The sequence below is a fragment of the Oncorhynchus kisutch genome, linkage group LG17 (assembly GCF_002021735.2).
Source record: "Oncorhynchus kisutch isolate 150728-3 linkage group LG17, Okis_V2, whole genome shotgun sequence".
Taxonomy (NCBI): domain Eukaryota; kingdom Metazoa; phylum Chordata; class Actinopteri; order Salmoniformes; family Salmonidae; genus Oncorhynchus; species Oncorhynchus kisutch.
In genome coordinates, this window is record NC_034190.2 from 53056961 (window position 1) to 53072304 (window position 15344).

Consider the following 15344-nt stretch of genomic DNA (forward strand, 5'->3'; position numbering starts at 1 on the left):
GGTTACTCATCACATGAAACAAGTGAATGAACTATCTCATATACCACATCTATCTATATATCATTGATAGGCCTACATCTGAGCACCAGTACAAACCCTTTCTTACACACATCTGAACATGAGCACACATTTACCACACACCTTTGAAAACAAAGACCAATATACTGGACACAAATACTATTTACAAATACACATTCATGTACACACTTGAATACAATTATACATGCAATCATACACCAAATTACATGTAGCCTATGCATTTGCACATGACTTGAGAATATTCCATATCATACACACCTGAACAGAAATGAGATGCTTCCTAGTCATTCAGTAGTATTAATTAAGGCAGCTTATGAATCATACACACAAGCTTGTCACCTGCCGCCCCTCTGATTAAAATATTTTAACTAGGGCATTGCCGACTGGGATTATTTTTTAGACTTGTGAATTACGGGGTGCAGGTGCACTAGATAGCAAGGTTATTATAGTAAACTAAAACTGAAATTTAAGCCAAAACTAATCATGAAAAAACAATTTAGTAAACTGAAATAAAATAATTAACTTGTTTCAAAAACTAAAACTGTACTGAAACTATTATCTTCGACTCTAAAACACAATAATAATCATTGTGAATTATGTTCAGTTTTAATTTTCTTTTCAAACATTGGGCAAAAATCAAATGGGTTTTCATTTAGGTTTTCAAGTTTTTGGGGGATTTTCAAGTTACTGATCTGTCTGTGAGGAAAGCCGCTGGAGACAAGAAGCAAGTACAGGGAGGGAACATTTAGTGAAACACGGACAGGAACAGAATACTGAGTTTTCCCCTGTCTGGACAGGGGAAAACAAAAACACCAGTGCTGACATAGGGATCTAACAGAGAAACAAACAGATATAGGAGGGGCAATCAACAAGGTAATGGAGTCCAGGTGAGTCCAGCGAGCGCTGATGTGCATAATGATGGTGACAGGTGTGGGTAATGATGGGCAGCCTGGCGCCCTGTAGCGCCAGAGAGGAAGAGCGGGAAGAGGTGTGACAGTACCCCCCCTTCCCCCTAGGGGCGCAACCCGGTGTCCCACCTGGGTGAGCCTGACGGGCCGGCCGAGATGTGGGAGCCTGATGAGCCGGCTGAGGCGTGGAGCCTGACGATCCGGCAGAGGCGTGAAAGCCTGACAATCCCGCTGAGGCGTGGGAGCCTGATGAGCCGGCTGAGGTGTGGAGCCCGACGACCCGGCTGAGGCATGACGTGGAATGGGCGCTTGCCGAGCCAACCGAGGCAATGAAACCTCTCGAGTCGGCAAAGGCTTGGATGCCCGATAAGCCAGCTGAGGCACCCCCGGGTTCCTACGGCAGTGGCACCCGGGCTTGACGTCTTCAACAAAAAACAAAACCCTCCCTGATGCTTCAAATATGTGTAAAAGGAATGACGCTGGAGACAAGAAGCAATTACAGGGAGGAAACATTTAATGAAACACGGACAGGAACAGAATACGGACAGTGTCTGGACAGGGGAAAACAAAAAGTCCAGGTGAAGTCCAGGTGAGTCCAGCAAGCGCTGATGCGCGTAATGATGGTGACAGGTGTGCGTGACACTGTCAGGTCGAGCACTAGCGAGGAGGAGCGGGAACAGGCATGACACTGTCAGGTAAATGCTGCCAGGAGATTGTGATGTTTCAAATAGGCCTAGCTTGTGCATCACTATCACTAGCTAATCTCAGTTAACCTGGAACTAAAGTATTGCGTAATTGGTCAGCTGCTCGATTAAGTTCTGGGTCCCTACATGTTAAGAGAAGTGTTCAAGAAATGCTAGAACGAGGGGTGGAACTGGAACGAGAAGCTCCACCCTCTCTCTTTGCAAGTTTGGGGCCCGAATTTCCCTTCCCCTTCCGAAATTCAAAAGATGCTAACACCTGCGAAATCGTGATTTGTCAAAATAACCAGTGACAAAAAAAACAACATCGGAACTACTGCAGCTCGTCATAACTTTGTTGATATTTTTATCAACCTACTGCATACCTATTAAAATATACATTTTAGTGTGCAGGGTGTGCTATCAGCATGCTAACACTCATTAAGACAGAGCGGTAGCATCGCTAGCATTCACTGGTTGAAGTTGAAGTAACATTGGAGTGTAATTGAGTTCACTGGTGACGATGACATGAATATACAGGTAACTGCCAAAATAATGGAAACACTTGAGTAAATGAGGGATACAAAGTGTATTGAAAGCATGTGCTTCCACAACTCAATTGAACACTTATGGGAGATTCTGGAGTGGGGCCTCAGCTGAGACAGCATTTTCCACCAACATCAACCAAACACGAAATTATACAATTTCTCGTGGAAGAATGGTGTCGCATCCCTCCAATAGAGTTCCAGACACTTGTAGAATCTATGCCACGGTGCATTGAAGCTGTTCTGGCTCAAAGTGGCGCAATGCCATCTGTATGTCGTTATTGCTTGAGTTCAGGCGTGGCTGAACTGTTTTTAATGGGGAAAGGTTGGTGCGTACCCCGCTTCTGTGATTTTCGTTGAAAGCTCTGCTCCCGGTGCGTGGACCTATTACTGCCGAATATAAAAGAAAGATAAAAACACACAAATATAATCAAGTTGGTGGAGATTACACTTTAGGACAGGTGGAAGGTCAAAAAAGGAGACCATGAGAACATCGTGGGGAATCATTGTACATGGATGAGGTCTGCCAAGTTTTTCAAATGTCAAAGGGCTCTCACAGAAAAAGTGTGAATACCACTGCCAACCTAGCCGCTGGCCTTACCACACTCTACTGGCAAATACTTGACTCTATGATGGTAGTATATGGGTCATTCTACAGAAGTGGTGGAAATTGGGGGTTGGGAAAAAAGTCAAATTTGTATCCTATCCTATTTTTTCTAACTTTAAGCATATGTCATACAGTACCAGTCAAAAGCTTTCCAATCTTTAGGGATCTCGGACGATACAAAAGAGAGTTTGAACAGAATGGTAATAGGGGTTGCAACAATGGCGGCGGATAATTACAGATACAGTACCAGTTAAAAGTTTGGATACACCTACTCACAGCAATAGAAAACAACTGTTGATGTCTGTATACAATGCTCCAGGCTATGACAATGTCTTCCTGTTCTTTGTTTTGTTATGTGTTATACAGTACCAGTCAAAAGTTTGGACACACCCACTCATTCAAGCGTTTTTCTTTCTTTCTTTTTCTTTTCTTTTAATTTTACCCCCTTTTTCTCCCCAATTTCGTAGTATCAAATTATTAGTAGTTACTATCTTGTCTCATCGCTTACAACTCCTGTACGGGCTCGGGTGAGACGAAGGTCGAAAGTCATGCGTCCTCCAAAACACAACCCAACCAAGCCGCACTGCTTAAAACAGCGCGCATCCAACCCGGAAGCCAGCCACACCAATGTGTCGGAGGAAACACCATGCACCTGGCGACCTTGGTTAGCGTGCACTGCGCCCGGCCCGCCACAGGAGTCGCTGGTGCGCGATGAGACAAGGATTTCCCTACCGGCCTTAATTTTTACTATTTTCTACACTGTAGAAAAAAATAGTGAAGATATCAAAACTATGAAATAACACATATGGAATCATGTAGTAAAAACAAAAAAGTGTTAAACAAATCAAAATATATTTTATATTTGAGATTCTTCAAAGAGCCACCCTTTGCGGCAGGTAGCCTAGTGGTTAGAGCATTGTGCCAGTAACCGAAAGGTTGCTAGATTGAATCCCTGGGGTAAAAATCATCTGTCGTTCTGCCCCTGAACAAGGCAGTTAACCCACTGTTCCTAGGCCATCATTGTAAATAAGAATTTGTTCTTAACTGACTTGCCTATTTAAATAAAGGTTAAATTAAAAAATTAAAAAATTGCCTTGATGACAGCTTTGCACACTCTTGACATTTTCTCAACCAGCTTCATGGGGAATGTTTTTCAACAGTCTTGAAGGAGTTCCCACATACGCTGAGCACTTGTTGGCTGCGGTCCAACTCATCCCAAGCTATCTCAATTGGGTTGACGTTGGGTGATTGTGGAGGCCAGGTCATCTGATGCAGCACTCCATCAATGTCCTTGGTCAAATAGCCCTTACACAGCCTGGAAGTGTGTTTTGGGTGTTCTTGTTGAAAAACTATTGATAGTCCCACTAAGCGCAAACCAGCTGGGATGGCGTAGCGCTGCAGAATGCTATGGTAGCCATGCTGGCTAAGTGTGCCTTGAACAAAAATCTCAAATTTGGACTAATCAGATCAAAGGACAGATTTCCACCTGTCTAATGTTCATTACTCGTGTTTCTTGGCCCAGGCATGTCTCTTCTTCTTATTGGTGTCCTTTAGTAGTAGTTTCTTAGCAGCAATTCCACCATGAAGGCCTGATTTCACGCAGTCTCCTCTGAACAGTTGATATTGAGATATGTCTGTTACTTGAACTCTGTGAAGCATGTATTTGGTCTGCAATCTGAGGTGCAGTTAACTCTAATGAACATCATCTGTAGCAGATGTAACTCTGGGTCTTCCTTTCCTGTGGCGGTCCTCATGAGAGCCAGTTTCATCATAGCGCTTGATATTTTTTGTGACTGCTCTTGAAGAAACTTTCAAAGTTCTTGCAATTGTCTGGATTGATTGACCTTCATGTCTTAAAGTAATGATGGACTGTATCTCTGCTTATTTGAGCTGTTCTTGCCAATTATGGACTTGGTCTTTTACCAAATAGGGCTATCTTCTGTATACCACCCCTACCTTGTCACAACACTGATTGGCTCAAACACATTAAGAAGGAAAGATATTCCACAAATTAACTTATAACAAGGCACACCGGAATTTGAAATGAATTCCAGGTGACTACCTCATGAAGATGGTTGAGAGAATGCCAAGAGTGTGCAAAGCTGTCATCAAGGCAAAGGGTGGCTACTTTGAAGAATCTCAAATATAAAATATATTTTGATTTGTAATAACACTTTTTTGGTTACTACATGATTCCGTATGTGTTATTTCATAGTTGTGATGTCTTCACTATTATTCTACAATGTAGAAAATAGTTTTAAAAAATAAGAAAAACCCTTGAATGAGTAGGTGTGTCCAAACTTTTGACTGGTACTGTATGTTTTAGAATTTTTTATTAATTAATATACAATGAAAAGATGAAATGTCTTGAGTAAATAAGTATTCAACTCCTTTGTTATGGCAAACCTAAATATGTTTTGCTAAATAAATTGCAGTTACTCCACAATACTAACCTAATTGACAGAGTAAAAAGACGGAAGCCTGCACAGAATAAAAATATTCCAAAACATGCATCCTGTTTGCAACAAGGCACTCAAGTAATACTGCCAGAAATGTGGCAAAGAAATGCACTTTTTGTCCTGAATACAAAGTGTTAGGTTTGGTGCAAATCCAACACAACACATTTCTGAATACCACTCTCCATATTTTTAAGCATAGCGGTAGCTGCATCATGTTATGGGTATGCTTGTATTCTTTAAGGACTGGGGAGATTTTCAGGATAAAAAATAAATGGAATGGAGCTAAGTACAGGCAATATCCTAGTGGAAAACCTGGTTCAGTCTGCTTTCCTCCAGACACTGGGAGACTAATTCACCTTTCAGCAGGACAATAACCTAACCCACGAGGCCAAATCTACACTAGAGTTGTTTACTAAGAGGACAGAGTGGCGGAGTTATAGTTTTGGAAATCTATGGCAAGACTTGAAAATGGTTGTCTAGCAATAATCAACAACCAATTTGACAGAGCTTGAAGAATTTTGAAATTAATAATGGGTAAATATTGTACAATTCAGGTGTGCCAAGCTCTTAAGAGACTTACCCCAAAAGACTCACTGCTGTAATCACTGCCAAAGGTGATTCTAACATGTATTGACTCAGGAGTGTGAATACCTATGTAAATGAGATATTTCTGTATTTAATTTTCAATACATTTGCAACAATGTCTAAAAACATGTTTTGACTTAGCCATTATGGGGTATTGTGTGTCGATGGGTGACCATTTATACAAATATTTAATACATTTTTAATTCAAGTTGTAACTCAACACAATGTGGATGGATTAAGTCAAGGGGTATGAATACTTTCTGAAAGCACTGTAAATGAAGGACTAGATGGATATAACTCGTTTTAGCATAGACACTGCCATTCCACCATCAGCTAGGTGAGGAATTCTATGAGTTGGAAGCCAATTATCAAATAAAATAAACGTTTATTTGTCACACGTAAAACACAGGTGTAGACTAACAGTGAAATGCTTACTTACGGGGTCCTTTTCCAACAATGCAGAGTTAAAGATAAAAAATGTCATAAAAAATAGAAATAGTGACACGAGGAATAAATATCCAGTGAATAACGAATAACAGTAATGAGTAAAAATAAGATGGCTATATACAGGGAGTATCAGTAGTGGTATGAGGTAATTGAGGTAGCTATGTAGGTAGGGGTTAAGTGACTAGGCACTTAACTAGGATAGATAATAGACAGTAGCAACAGCTAATGTGGTGAGTGTTAAAGTGTGTGTGTGAGTTTGTAGTGTTTGTGTGTGTACAGTGCATTCCAAAAGTATTCAGACTCCTTGACTTTTTCCACATTTTGTCACGTTACAAGCTTATTCAGAAATCTACACACAATACCCCATAAAGGGAAAACAGGTTTTTAGAAAAGTTTGCAAATGTCTAAAATCAGAACAGAAATAACTTATTTACATAAGTATTCAGACCCTTTGCTACGAAACTCGAACTTGAGCCCAGGTGCATCCTGTTTCCATTGATCATCCTTGAGATGTTTCTACAACTTGATTGGAGTCCACCTGTGGTTAATTCAATTGATTGGGCATGATTTGGAAAGGCACACACCTGTCTATATAAGGTTCCACAGTTGACAGTGCATGTCAGAGCAAAAACCAAGCCATGAGGTCAAAGGAATTGTCCGTAGAGCTCTGAGACTGGATTGTGTTGAGGCACAGATCTGGGGAAAGCTACGAAAACATTTCTGCAGCATTGAAGGTCTCCAAGAACACAGTCGCCTCCATCATTCTTAAACGGAAGAAGTTTGGAACCACCAAGACTGCGCCGCAAGGTCAAACTGAGCAATAGGGGGGAAGGGCCTTCGTTAGAGCTACAGAGTTCCTCTGTGGAGATGGGAGAAACTTCCAGAAGGACAACCACCTCTGCAGGACTCCACCAATTAGGCCTTTATGGTAGAGTGGCCAGACAGAAGCCACTCCTCAGTAAAAGGCACATGGCAGCCTGCTTGGAGTTTGCCAAAAGTCACCTAAAGGACTAAGGAAATGAGAAACACGATGCCAAGTGTCACGTCTGGAGGAAACCTGGCACCATCCCTATGGTGAAGCATGGTGGTGGCAGCATCATGCTGTGGGGATGTATTTCAGTAGCAGGGACTAAGAGACTAGTCAGGATCGAGGGAAAGATGAACGGAGCAAAGTACAGAAAGATCATTGATGAAAACCTGCTCCTGAGCACTCAGGACCTCTGACTGGGGCGAAGGTTCTCCTTCCAATAGGACAATGACCCTGAGCACACAGCCAAGACAATGCAGGAGTGGCTTCGGGACAAGTCTCTGAATGTCCTTGAGTGGCCCAGCCAGAGCCTGGTCTTGAATACCCAAGAAGACTCGAGGCTGTAATCGCTGCCAAAGGTGCTTCAACAAAGTAGACATTTGCAAACATTTCTAAAAAGCTGTTTTTGCTTTGTCTTTATGGGGCATTGTGTTTAGGTTGATGAGGGTAAAAAATGATTTAATCCATTTTAGAATAAGGTTGTACCATAACAAAATGTGGAAAAAGTCCAAATGTGTTGGAGTGTCAGTGTAAGTCCGTGTGAGTGTGTGAGTAGAGTCTAGTGTGTGTGCACACTAGTCAGTGCAAGAGAGTTAGTGCAGAAATGGGTCAATGCAGGTCGTCCCGAGCCATTTATGATTAGCTATTTAGCAGAGAGAACAGTCTACAACTTGGGTGGCTGGAGTCTTCTTCAAATTGGGTTTCCTATGGTTTGTAAACCAAAAACTAAGGTTATATCCAGGTTCCAAGACCAATATTTATACCAGGACATTGTTTCCAAGATCCAGACCTAGCAAGTTGAGAGCATGACAAGTTAAAGACCAAATTTATAGTAGAGTGCATTATAGTAGAGTACAATGAAGTACAGTAGAGTAGGTTACAGTACAGTATAGGGGTGTGAACTTTTAAACATTAAAATGTTTGAGCAAAATTGGGATGTTAACATTTTTAAAAATCCTTAACCATTTCTTTGTTTTAATTTTTTCTCACAAAATTAAAATCCCAGTGCAGTTATTAAAAAACTACCACTAACAACAGGTCACGATCATCATAATAAAGGGGAAAATGTCAATTACAAAAAATGCCTAACGCAGCAATGCTGTAAAGTTGGGAGATATGCATCTTTCAAATGATTTACCACAGATAGGAAGTGCTCTGCACTTTACCACCATTAAGTTGGAGAAGTGGCAGAGAAAGGCAAGCGACAGCAGAGAACAGCCTTCTCTGCCCTGAGTCAGTATATGGAGTCTGCTGCTGCGCTGTGCTTTTAGCTGACCCAATGTTACAACGATTGGTGCTTTGTAAACATGCTGAAGTACGGACTGACTACTCGGAACTTCATCAGCAAGCTGTCAAACTATTGCAAATGAGTGACAAGCTACACATTGTTTATCAGTGCAGTGCCCAACATCCTTACACTCTTAGAGAAAAGGTGCTATCCCAATAGGACAACCCTTTTTTTTCTTGCAGGGAGACCCTTTCGGGTTCCATGTAGAACCTTTTCTACAGAGTGTTCTACATGGAACCCCAAAGGGTTCTACCTGGAGCCAAAAAGGTTTCTACCTGCAACCAAAAAAGTTATCATATGGGGACAGATGAAGAACCCTTTTGGGTGTAGCTATTGTAGCTTGCTAAAGTTCCATCCATGTGTACAGGTTAGCGTTTTTCGAATCTTGTTCTGGAGGCAGCTCTGCAGAGTGGTCACTAGCTGGCACAGCCACAAAATCATAAAACCTAATCCTAACCTTAACCCTGACCTTAACCATACTGCTTAGCCTCCTAACCTTAAATGAAGTCCAAAAAGCAATATTTAGAGCGAATTTTGACTTTACAGCTCGCCTATCTAAGGAGAAGTCACTCAGTTCTGCTTCCAGGACAAGACTCATGACAATAAACGTCAACCTGCCCCTGGTTTTGTCAGTGAAGCTAACTAGCTAGCTAGCTAGCTAGCAGGCAGGCTACAACAAGCTAAATCAGCTGAGGAAATCACTGGTGACCGATATACTTGCACATATTTTGTGCATGAGTAGAGAGAAGTCATTTTGTCATTTTGTTTTCTCACTGTCTATCAGAGTGTGCGTCTGTGTCTGTCCCAGTGCCCGTGTTTCATTGCGAGTGACCTGCACAACAGGTCACGGGAGACAATGCTCACAAAGGGATTTAGAATTTTGTAATATTGTTACGTGGCAGTTGGAATGTTGAGTGACCAAAACCACTATCAAACTATTAAACAGTGATCACAATAGAAAGTGGCCCCTCGATACAGGACTTAGGGGCCAAGTTTTCGGTTTGAGATTCAGCCTATGACTGAATTATTGCCCCATAGCGGTCATACGCAATAGGACCATATTCTGCATTGTGAATTCACAAGGGATTTTTACGGAAAACTGATAAAAAATGTCTGTTTAAACATGAAGAAATGTTCCATTTGTCACATCCCTACTACAGTAGAGTACAGTAGAGTACAGTAGAGTACAGTAGAGTAGAGTACAGTACAGTAGAGTACAGTAGAGTGGGGTACAGTACAGTACAGTAGTGCACAGTACAGTGGTCCTCTGTAGTTCGAGATGCCCGTGCTGTCACAGTTGCCATAATGGCAAAGATACAAAGATGAGACCTTTATACACTCACTGGTTAGTTTATGATGTAGACCCATCTAATCCCGGGTCGGACCCCCCTTTGCCTCCAGAATGGCCTGAATTCTTCTGGGCATTCTACAAGATGTCGGAAACGTTCCACAGGGATGTTGGTCCATGCCTACGTGATGGTATCACGCAGTTGCTGCAGATTGGACAGCGGTACATTCGCGCTGCGAACAGCCCGTTCCATCACATACCAAAGATGTTCTATTGGGTTGAGGTCTGGGGACTGACCAGGCCACTCAAGTAAACTGAACTCGCTGTCATGTTCCAGGCAATATTTTTCCATTCCTCAACTTCGCAGTGTTGGTGATTGCGTGCCAATTGGAGACGCTTTTTCTTGTTTTTAGCTGATAGGAGTGGAACCATGTGTGGTCGTCTGCTGCAATAGCCCATCCGTGACAAGGATCAACGAGTTGTACATTCTGAGATGCCGTTCTACACACTACTGTTGTACTGCACCGTCATTTGTCTGTTTGTGGCCCGTCTGTTAGCTTGCACTATTCTTGCCATTCTCGTTCCACCTCTCTCATCAACAAGCTGTTTTTGCCCACAGGACTGCCGCTGACTGGATGGTTTTAGTTTGTCGCAGCATTCTCTGTAAACCTTAGACATTGTCATGCATGAAAAGCCCAGCAGGGCAGGCGTTTCTGAGATGTGGATTCGGCGCCCTGGCACCAACGATCATCCAACGCTCAAAGTCGCTTAGGTCCCTCATTTTGCCCATTCTAATGTTCAATCGAACTGTCACTGAATGCCTCGATGCCTGTCTGCCTGCTTTATAAAACAAGCCACGGCCATGTGACTCACTGTCTGTAGGAGCGATGCATTTTCTTGAACAGGGTGGTGTACCTAATAAACTGGCCGGTGAGTGTATATCTCTGGTGTCAATTGTTTTGGTTGTGATAATTTTGGTTTTGACTTATTTTGGACTTTAAAGAATCCCCATAGGTAAAATATGGCTGGCTTTCTTTCATTTGGACAGATGGACATCCCAGTAAACATATTTTAGTCCCAAAACCGTACTTTACATATATTAGATGTTCGGCAGACAGACTACTCACCATGGGGCCTTGCTGGAGAAGGATGCAATCCCAGTCGATTTCAAAAGGTGGGACAGGATAAAACAACTCCTAATTAGATCAGTATATTTCAATGTAATAACAAGATGTTTGATTGATGGTGTTAAAAATGGCATTCTTTTCAAACAGCCACCTCTCAATAGAAACAAGTTTATAAACAATGACTTTGTACTACATTCATTTAACAATGAATATGTGTTTGTTATTGGCTTGGATTGAATTAGAACATATCATGATGTTAATAAATGTTTTAAGTTTAGAGACTTTTTTTTTACAGTAGTTTGTTTTTATATACCCCCCCAAAATTTGATTTGAATATATTGTTTTGTTTTACAGCACCTTCCACTTTCACCCTATGCATTCTTTTGAGTATATTATCTTTGCATCTCGACCTCCTTGAGTTATTCCTTTTCATGGTTTTGAGTCCGAATAACTTTTGAACTCCCCAAAATATTTGTCATAATTCGCTCTTTTATGATTGCTTAATCAATAGAGACTACACCAACACACAGGACATACTTTTGCTCTGTGCAAAGTTGAGGATTTGATCATTCATTTACTGTCAGCATGTCTTCTGCAAGACCTCCAGTCCCTAATGACTCAAATCAAGTACTTTATCAACCTGGAATGAAGTGTTGCCGATCACTCTGCATCAGAGATATCATATTGGGATAATTGTTTATCACAAGTTGATTATTCGTCATTCACTGAAGATGAGTCAGATTGCATCTTGGCTTCTGAAGGACTAGTTCCACCCACTTGGTGAGAGTGCTGTGTCTTCTGCCTGCCTGCCTGCCTGCCTGCCTGCCTGCCTGCCTGCCTGCCTGCCTGCCTGCCTGCCTGCCTGCCTGCCTGCCTGCCTGCCTGCCTGCCTGCCTGCCTGCCTGCCTCCCTGCCTGCCTGCCTGCCTGCCTGCCTGCCTGCCTGCCTGTAGTGGATGACTCAGCGGGCCACGCCAGCTGTAATTCCTAAACTGTCTCTGACTCCCCCATCCTGGAGACAGGCTTTGTACTCCATGACACTACACTATTCTGCACTATTCCAAAAGGGGAAGATCAGTTAATAGTAAGCCCCACTCTGCTTCCATTCAGGCCCAGTCGCTCACATGGACAATGGGAGTGTCAGATATCTTCCAGTAACAGATCATGCTGATGATGGTACGCTGAAGAGGGCTGTTTGTATGCATGGGAGGATGACGCTGTAGTCAGCCATTTGATAGCACACCAAGAACACTCGCCACAACACTCTGAGGCCTTGTACGTGAAACAGAAAAGATGTCACGATTGTACTATGTATGTACATGTTCTGAGAGACCCTATGACCTAACCTGTGTCATTAATAAATTGGAGACCTGTGTCTCTTAAACAACACAGTAAAAACAGGCGAAGGGTAATCTGATCCTAGATCTTTCATTCAGGGCAACTTCTGACTAAGCTCTACTATATCTGGCTCTACTTATCAGCTGTTTGCCATTCACTTATAGGAGGCATAGTGTTGCCTTCATGATAATGTCATAAGCATGTCATAATACTCCATAACGTGTGAATTATGTCAGTAAGCTGCCGATAGTTTCCAAGACATGTTCGCCAGCGTTCGTGACATTATTCGGAATCATATTTATATTGTGTTTACATTTCAGCTATACATGTTATTAACTTCCTAATGGGACCTCCATTATGGCAGTTCACACACGTCACATAGAAATGCTTGGAAACACAAATGTCAGTTCAACTAAAATAAATGGAATAGTTCTACTCTTTATTGTATTGTTCTGGGTTTTGCGGTTCCCTTTCAGGTTTTCACTCGATGTTACCACAAAATGGGAATACCAGCTTGGAACCACTCCCTGACTAGACAAGTGACTTCTCTTTTTGAGTGTGGCATTGTGCTATTTTAGCTGACTTCCCGAGCGGTAGGTGAAAAGCTCTCTTTGGATGACCAGAGCCTTTCAGTGACTTAATGAGTCTCTCCTGGGGCCAAAGCAAAGTGCTTGTTGGGTTTTAGGGTCGCGAGGCTTCACGGCTACGAGGGTGTGCAGGCGGCGCTTCCGGTGTAGACGCCGGCCTGCTGTGGCACGGAGTGTTCGTCTTTTCCGACAGCTCTGGAGAGACAGGCGCTCTCGGCCTAGGCCGATGCATCGTGCTGATTGGTGGCAAGGCACCGGGGGCATCCGCAGCTCTCCCGCCCCAACTCACAAACCAATGGGGAGATGTAGGTCAGCTTCACATTCAAACACACACACCTCTGTTCTGTCTCTCCAAACACACTGACATGTCTATCTGTCTGTATCCTATCCTTTTGTGTGATATACTGTCTCCATCAATCTACTTTATAATCTGTCTATTTCTTTCTCTGTCTCTCACTCTCATTAACTCACATACTTATTCACTTACTCTCTCTCTCTCTCTCTCTCTATATATATATATATATATATATATATATATATAGATATGTATAGTACCAGTCAAAAGTTTGGACACACCTACTCATTCAAGGGTTTTCCTTTAGTTTTTACTATTTTCTACATTGTAGTATAATAGTGACGACATCAAAACGATAAAATAACACATATGGAATCGTTTAGTAACCAAAAAAGTGTTAAACATATCAAAATCTATTTTAAATGTTAATAATGTCTTAATAGTAGCCACCCTTTGCTTTGATGACAGCTGTGGTAGCCATTCTGGTTAAGTGTGCCTTGAATTCTAAATAAAGCACAGACAGTATCACCAGCAAAGCACCCCTACACCATCTCACCTCCTCCTCCATGCTTCACGGTGGGAACCACACATGCCAAGATAATCTGTTTACCTACTCTGCGTCTCACAATGACAGTGGTTGGAACCAAAAATCTCAAGTTTGGACTCATCAGACCAAAGGACAGATTTCCACCGGTCTAATGTCCATTTCTCGTGTTTCTTGGCCCAAGCAAGTCACTTCTTCTTATTGGTGTCCTTTAGTAGTGGTTTCTTTGCAGCAATTCGACCAAGAAGGCCTGACTTCAGTCTCCTCTGAACCGTAGTTGTTGAGATGTGTCTGTTACTTGAAGTCTGTGAAGCATTTATTTGGGCTGCAATCTGAGGTGCAGTTAACTCTAATGAACTTATCCTCTGTAGAAGAGGTTACTCTGGATCTTCCTTTCCTTTGGCATTCCTCATGAGAGCCAGTTTCATCATAGCGTTTGATGGTTTTTGCGACTGCACTCAAAGAATCTTTCAAAGTTCTTGCAATTTTCCGGATTGACTGACCTTCATTTCTTAAAGTAATGATGGACTGTCATTTGTCTTTGCTTATAAGAGCTGTTCTTTTTATAATATGGACCTGGTCATTTACCATATAGGGCAATCTTCTGTATACCACCCGTACCTTGTCACAACACAACTGATTGGCTCAAACAGATTAAGAAGGAAAGAAATTCCACAAATTAACTTTTAGCAAGGCACACCTGTAATTGAAATGCATTCCAGGTGACTACCTCATGAAGCTGGTTGAGAGAATGCCAAGAGTGTGCAAAGCTGTCATCAAGGCAAAGGGTGGCTACTTCGAAATAATCTAAAATAAATGTTGATTTGTTTTACACTTTTTTGGTTACTACATTATTCCATATGTGTTATTGCATAGTTTTGATGTCTTCACTATTATTCTACAATGTAGAAAATAGTACAAATATAGAAAAACCCTTGAATGAGTAGGTTTGTCCAAACTTTTGACAAGTACTGTATATCTACAGTATCTACCTATCTCTATATGTGATGATGTGATGCATTCTGTATCCCCCCCCCCCCCCTCTCCCCCATGTCTCACTAAGCTTCACTGACAGATTTGCAAAGCACTAAATTACTCATCCAAAGAGTAGGAGGACGTGGGACTAAATCTTGGCTCCTTATGCAACACTTTGTTTGAGACCATTGAAATTATTTTGATAGGCTACTAGGCTTCCACATTGCCACCGACAACGCTGGCATTGTATTTATTTGTTTAATGAAGTGAACAACATGTTAGACAGTATGTTTATATTACAAATACAGCATCATTCGATACATCATTTGGCATCACTCTGAATCTGGTTCTTATGTCGGTGCACATCCTGCAATTTATTTCATCTATACTCTGGGACATTATGGCTCGCCAGCATTTTTCTTGGGACATAGCCGTACCTAAACTGTATATTAATGTAATGAGTTGTTGATTAAGCAGGACCACTGACTGGAAATATTGATCAAGCCAGACTGATATCAGATGATTTGTGGATTTTGGGGGATGTTTGGCCTGCAGACTTGGGCTGGCGCCTTGCTGCTTTGGCAATGTCGCCGGCACACAAAGGTC